At 50.6% G+C, this 6421-nt stretch overlaps 1 non-coding gene across 1 annotated transcript; it reads left to right on the forward strand.

Moving 5' to 3' along the window:
• Positions 1 to 4025: 4025 nt before the first annotated feature.
• Positions 4026 to 4098, forward strand: trnak-cuu. The gene has a single exon. It is a non-coding gene; the product is annotated as a tRNA-Lys (tRNA).
• Positions 4099 to 6421: the final 2323 nt, after the last annotated feature.

Here is a 6421-nt window from a genome sequence, read left to right on the forward strand (position 1 = left end):
ACTAGTCACCTTTCTCCATTTTGAGACACTCCCTTCCACCACTACTCTCTGTCTCCTGTTGCCCAGCCAGTTCTTTATCCATCTACCTAGTACACCCTGAATCCCATACAACTTCACTTTTTACATCAACCTGCCATGGGAAACTTTATCAAACGCCTTACTGAAGTCCATGTATATGACATCTACAGCCGTTCCCTCATCAATTAACTTTGTCGCTTCCTCAAAGAATTCTATTAGGTTTGTAACACATGACCTTCCCTGCACAAAACCATGCTGCCTATCACTGATAAGTCAATTTTCTTTCAAATGTGAATAGATCCTATCCCTATAATTCCCTGGATTATCCCTGTTACCCTTCTTAAACAAAGGGACAGCATTAGCAATTCTCCAGTCCTCCAGGACCTCATCCGTGCTCAAGGATGCTGCAAAGATATCTGTTAAGGCCCCAGCTATTTGGTCCCTCGCTTCCCTCAGTAACCTGGGATAGATCCCACCCGGTCCTGGGAACTTGCCCACCTTAATGCCTTTTAGAATACCCAAAACGTCCCCCTTACTTATGACGACATGACCTAGAGTATTTAAACAACCATCCCTAGCCTCAACATCCGTCATGTCCCTCTCCTTGGTGTATACGGATGCAAAGTACTCATTAAGAATCTCACCCTTTTACTCTGACTCCTCGCTAAATTCCCTCTTTTGTCTTTGAGTGGGCCTATCCTTTCTCTAGATACCCTCTTGCGCTGTGGACTACCTTGAACTGAATAAAGCTGAGTCCAGCATGGGACGAGGATGCATTTACCCTTTTCAATGCTTTTTCCCACAGTTCAGTTTCCAGCTCCCCTCCTAGCTCCTCTTACCGCTTCCTCTTCACCTCTCTGATAGGGGCCCCTTCCCACTCTAACAATTCCCTGTATATGTCCGAAACCTTCCCACCTCCAAACCCTGTTTTTTGACAGCACTTTATCCTGTAGTCCCCTCAGGGGGAGGCGAGGAAAGCTTGGGACCTGTCTCCATACAAAGTCCCGCAATTGAAGGTACCGAAACCTGTTCCCACGCGGCAAATCTAACTCCTCCTATAATGTCTCTAAGGTCGGAGAGCCCGCCTGGATGAATAGATCCCCAAACCACTCAATCCCTGTCCGCTGCCATACCTTAAAGCCCCCATCCAGCCCCCCGGGACAAATCGGTGATTGTCACAGATATAAGCTTCCTCCATTGCCCCCACACCCTCAGGGCTGCCACCACCACAGGGCTTGTGGAGTACCGAACCGGCGAGAATGGCAGGGGCGCGGTCAGTAAAGCCTCCAGACCCGTACCTTTGCAGGATGCTGCCTCCATCCACTCCCAGACTGACCCCTCACCCACTTCCTGACCATCGATATGTTGGCAGCCCAGTAATAGTTAATGAAGCTGGAGAGAGCCAATCCCCCTTCCCCACAGGCTCGTTCCAGGAATGTCCTCTTTACTCTTGGGGTTTTACCCACCCATATAAACCTCAATATCACCGCATTCATACTTCTGAAAAAAGCCTTTGGATCAAAAATCGGGAGACAGTGAAAAAATAAAAGTAGTCTCTGAAGGACAATCATCTTCACTGTTTGAACTCTCCCCGTCAGCGTCAGTGGGAGCATGTCCCATTTACAAAAATCCCTTCTCATTTAATCCACTGCTTTACCCAAATTTAACTTATGAAGCTGCCCCCAATCCTTGGCCACTTGAATCCCCAGATACCTAAAACTCTTCCCAACCACTTCACAAGGTAGCTCCTTCAGCCTCCTTTCCTGCCCCCGTGCCTGAATCACGAACATCTTGCTTTTTCCCATATTTAACTTATAGCCTGAAAATCGTCCAAATTCTCCTAATACCTCCATTATTTCACTCATTCCCCCCCCTCCACCAGGTCCGTGATATAAAGCAACAAATTGTCCGCATAGAGAGAGACCCTCTCCACCCCCACCTCTCACTATACCCCTCCAGATATTCGCTGCTCTCAGGGTCATTGCTAAGGGTTCTATGGCCAGGGCAAACAATAATGGGGAGAGCGGACATCCCTGCCTTGTCCCCTGACAAAGACTAAAGTATTCTGACCGATCTCGATTAGTTCTTACATTTGCCACTGGGGCCTGGTACAGTAGCTGGACCCACTCCACAAATCCCTGCCCAAACCCAAACCTGCCTAAAATATCCCATAGATACTTCCACTCCACTTGGTCGAAAGCCTTCTCCGCGTCCATGGCAACTACTACCTCAGTCTTGCGCCTCTTCGCTGGCATCATAATTCCATTAAGAAGCTGTCTAATGTTGGATTTCAGGTGCCTGCCCTTTACAAATCCTGTCTGATCCTCCCCAATTATCTCCGGGACACAATCCTCTATTCGAGTGGCCAGGATCTTTGCCAATAATTTGGCATCTACATTCAAGAGGGAGATTGGCCTGTATGATCCACAGCTCTCCGGATCTTTCCCATGCTTCAGGATGAGAGAAATTGATGCCTGTGATAACGGGGGGAGTACTCCCAGCTCCTTGGACTCGATGAAAGCCTTAACCAGGAGCGTCTCCAGTAACCCATAAAATTCCACTAGGAACTCATCATGTCCCGGGGCTTTACCCAATTGCATCGCCCCCAGTCCCTCTATAACCTCCCCAAGCCCAATCGGGCCCCCAGGGCCTCCACCAGCTCATCATTTACCTTTGGGAACTGTCTCCCCAGGAATTGATTCATGCCCTCCTCCCCAACCGGGGGTTCCGACTCGTATAGCTGGCTATAGAATTCACGGAACACTTCATTTACCGCCCCCGGGTCCGTCACCGCCTTCCCCCTCAAATCCTTTATTTTCCCTATTTCTCTCACTGCCTCCTGTTTCCTCAGCTGATTTGCCAGCATCCTGCTAGCTTTCTCCCCACGTTCATATATTGCCCCTTTTATCCTCCTCAGCTGACCCTCCACCTTACCTGTGGAAAGGAGCCCAAACTCCATTTGAAGTCTCTGATGCTCCTTCAGGAGCTCCTCATCTGGAGATTCAGAGTATCTCCTGTCCACCTGTAAGATTTCTCCTACCAACCTGTCCAGCTCCGACCGCTCAGTTTTATCTCTGTGGGCTTGAATCGAAATACATTCCCCTCTAATAATCGCTTTCAGTGCCTCCCAGACCACCCCAGCCGCAATCTCTCCTGTGTCATTGATCTTTATGTACCCCCGAATGGCTTCTCTCACTCGCTCACACATCTCCTCATCCGCTACCAGCCCTGTATCTGGTCTCCACTGTGGGTGCTGGGACATTCCCATGCCTGCCGTAGATCTATCCAGTGTGGTGCATGATCTGAGACCACGATTGCTGAGTACTCAGTGTCCTCAACCCCTGCCAACAGTGTTTTATTCAGCACGAAGAAATCTACCCTGGAGTATGCCTTATGTACATGGGAGTAGAATGAATATTCCCTGCTCCTTGGTCTCTCAAACCTCCACGGATCCACCCCTTCAATGAGCTCCATGAACCCCCGCAGTTCCTTTGCCATTGCTGATAGCTTCCCCAACCTAGTACTCGACCAGTCTAACCTCAGGCCCAGGACCGTATTAAAGTCACCTTCCCATGATCAGCCGGTGCGAGTCAAGTTCTGGCATCTTCGCCAGCACCTTCTAGATAAACGCAACATCATCCCAGTTGGGGCATATATATTCACCAGCACCACTGACATTCCCTCTAGCTTCCCGCTAACCATAATAAATCTGCCTCCCGGGTCTGCCTCTATCCTCCCCACCTCGAATGTCACCCATTTGTTAATCAGGATAGCCACCCCCCTTGTTTTAAAGTCCAGTCCTGAATGAAACACTTGCCCGATCCATCCCTTCTTTAATCTAATTTGGTCTCCCAGCTTCAAGTGTGTCTCCTGTAACATAGCCACATTCGCTTTTCACTGTGTCAGGTGGACGAACACAAGAGCCCTCTTAAACCGGCCCATTCAGTCTGGTCGGGGAGGCTTTTGCCTCCTTTGTTTTCCTGTCCCTGTTTATTTTGCCCCTGTCGGTCCGGCTAGCTCAGTCGGCAGAGCATGAGACTCTTAATTTCAGGGTCGTGGGTTCAAGCCCCACGTTGGGCGTGGTTTCATTTAGGCCTCACGGTAGCATGGTGGTTAGCATCAATGCTTCACAGCTCCAGGGTCCCAGGTTCGATTCCCGGCTGGGTCACTGTCTGTGTGGAGTCTGCACGTCCTCCCCGTGTGTGCGTGGGTTTCCTCCGGGTGCTCCGGTTTCCTCCCACAGTCCAAAGATGTGCGGGTTAGGTGGATTGGCCATGCTAAATTGCCCGTAGTGTAAGGTTAATGGGGGGATTGTTGGGTTACGGGTATACGGGTTACGTGAGTTTGAGTGGGGTGATCATTGCTCGGCACAACATTGAGGGCCGAAGGGCCTGTTCTGTGCTGTACTGTTCTATGTTCTATGTTCTAACCATGAGACCTTTCCTCGGCCAACTCCTAGCCCGTGTTCCACACCTCACTTGATCCGCCCCTCGGCGGCGACCACCATCTGATCTCCATCTCCAGTCTCCTAACTGTCTCTTACCCATCAGAAGTACAGCCCCTCCCCCCCCTCCCCCCGCCCCCCACAGTCTTTCCTCAGCTCTCCCCCCACTTTGCTCCCGTGAACCAGCTATCCAGCTGGCTCAGCATATCCCACCCTCTGGCGTCAAAAAGCCTGCCGACTGCCAGATTCTATCACACCTAGCAATAACACAAGCACTCAACACAGTAACAGCAATCTCAAAAAGCAAACATACCATCCCTCAACACGCAGGCAATGAAGCAAATCCCTACCCCTTTAACTGATTCTTATCAGTCCGATCACCTTCAAACAGAATCCAACACAAAAGAAGAAGCTTCAAGCAGCTTAAGCAAAATTATGCATGCAAGAATCAACCATCCTTCTTGCAGAAACTAAAACACCCCATCACATCTTAAAACTTCTTCCCTCTATCCAGTACATAAAACAATAAATCAAAATCAAATTACACAAAAAGAGAGGAGAGAAAAAAAAATTAAAACACCAAAACCCTTTTCTTCCCGAAAATCGCAACTTAACTCACAGAATTAAAAGACCGAAATTTTAAACAAGGCTGTCCCTTCTCCCAAACTCAGACCACCACAGTTTGAGTTTAGACGCCATTACACCAGATTGCCACGTTCTATCCCTCCCCCTTTGAACGATACTGGCCTATTGGTTGAATGTCTGTGTGTCATGTCTCTGGTGCTCCCTCCAGTGTCTATCTAGTCTACATGTATTTACATTAACCCCTTGTGTATTTACAGTGATGCATATCACCACACTGTCCAGACGGTCTGGCCACAAGCGGATCCGTGCATGTGCCCGGCAGCCTACTTCGGCACGGACACCGCTGACGTGGCGGAGCCACACAGCAGGCTCGCGTGGAGTAAAGTAGGGCTTGCCACTGCTGAGGATCCCCCCCGGAATCAGATTCCCCCCTGCCGTCCACCAGGACCGCCACCACGGCCGTGGGTCCGTGCTCCAACCAAGTGGTACCAGATGCAAACCACGGTGGCGGGGGCTGGTCACCCGCGGAAAATCGCCGTGGGGGCCTATTTCAGCGGCCCCCGACCGGTGACCCCACGGCGAGATTGGCGCCGATTCTCCAGTCGCTGGAGAATCGGCGGCCCGCCATTGGAACGGCGTGGCAGGAATTTCCCACTTCCCCGCCGATTCTCCAACCTGGCGCAGGCTCGGAGAATCCCTGCCCTCGGACCCTCCAATGGCATCAGCACAGCCTCAGGAATGGAGAATCCAGCCCAGAGTTTGTGATGCGGGCTTCACTTACTCCATTGTTCCACTGGAGCTACCACAACTGTAGTTCCTCACAGCCCACTTCCTGTAAACACTCCATCCCATTCTCCCAATTTCCCGGCCTCTATCACATCTCTTCTGATGATGCCACCTTCAAAAACAACGCTTCTGACATGTATGAAGTTTTCCTTAACCAATGTTTCCCCCCCCCCCCCACCTCACCCTCCCCCCCCCACTGTGGTTGTCCAGACGTTCAACAGCCCTCACCCCTTTCCCAACCCCCAGAGCCATACCAGGGTCCCCTTGTCCTCATTTAAAAAAAATAAATTTAGAGTACCCAATTAATGTTTTCCAATTAAGGGGCAATTTAGCGTGGCCAATCCACCTACCCTGCACTTCTTTGGGTTGTGGGGGCGAAACCCACGCAAACATGGGGAGAATGTGCAAACTCCACATGGACAGTGACCCAGAGCCAGGATCGAACCTGGGATCTCAGTGCCATGAGGCAGCAGTGCTAACCACAGTGCCACCATGCTTGTGCTGCCTGTCCTCACTTTTCACCCCACCACCCATTGCATTAAAACGGGCATCATCTGCCATTTCTACCAACTGTACCATGATGCCACT

This window comes from Scyliorhinus canicula, chromosome 13 (assembly GCF_902713615.1).
Source record: "Scyliorhinus canicula chromosome 13, sScyCan1.1, whole genome shotgun sequence".
Taxonomy (NCBI): Eukaryota; Metazoa; Chordata; class Chondrichthyes; order Carcharhiniformes; family Scyliorhinidae; genus Scyliorhinus; species Scyliorhinus canicula.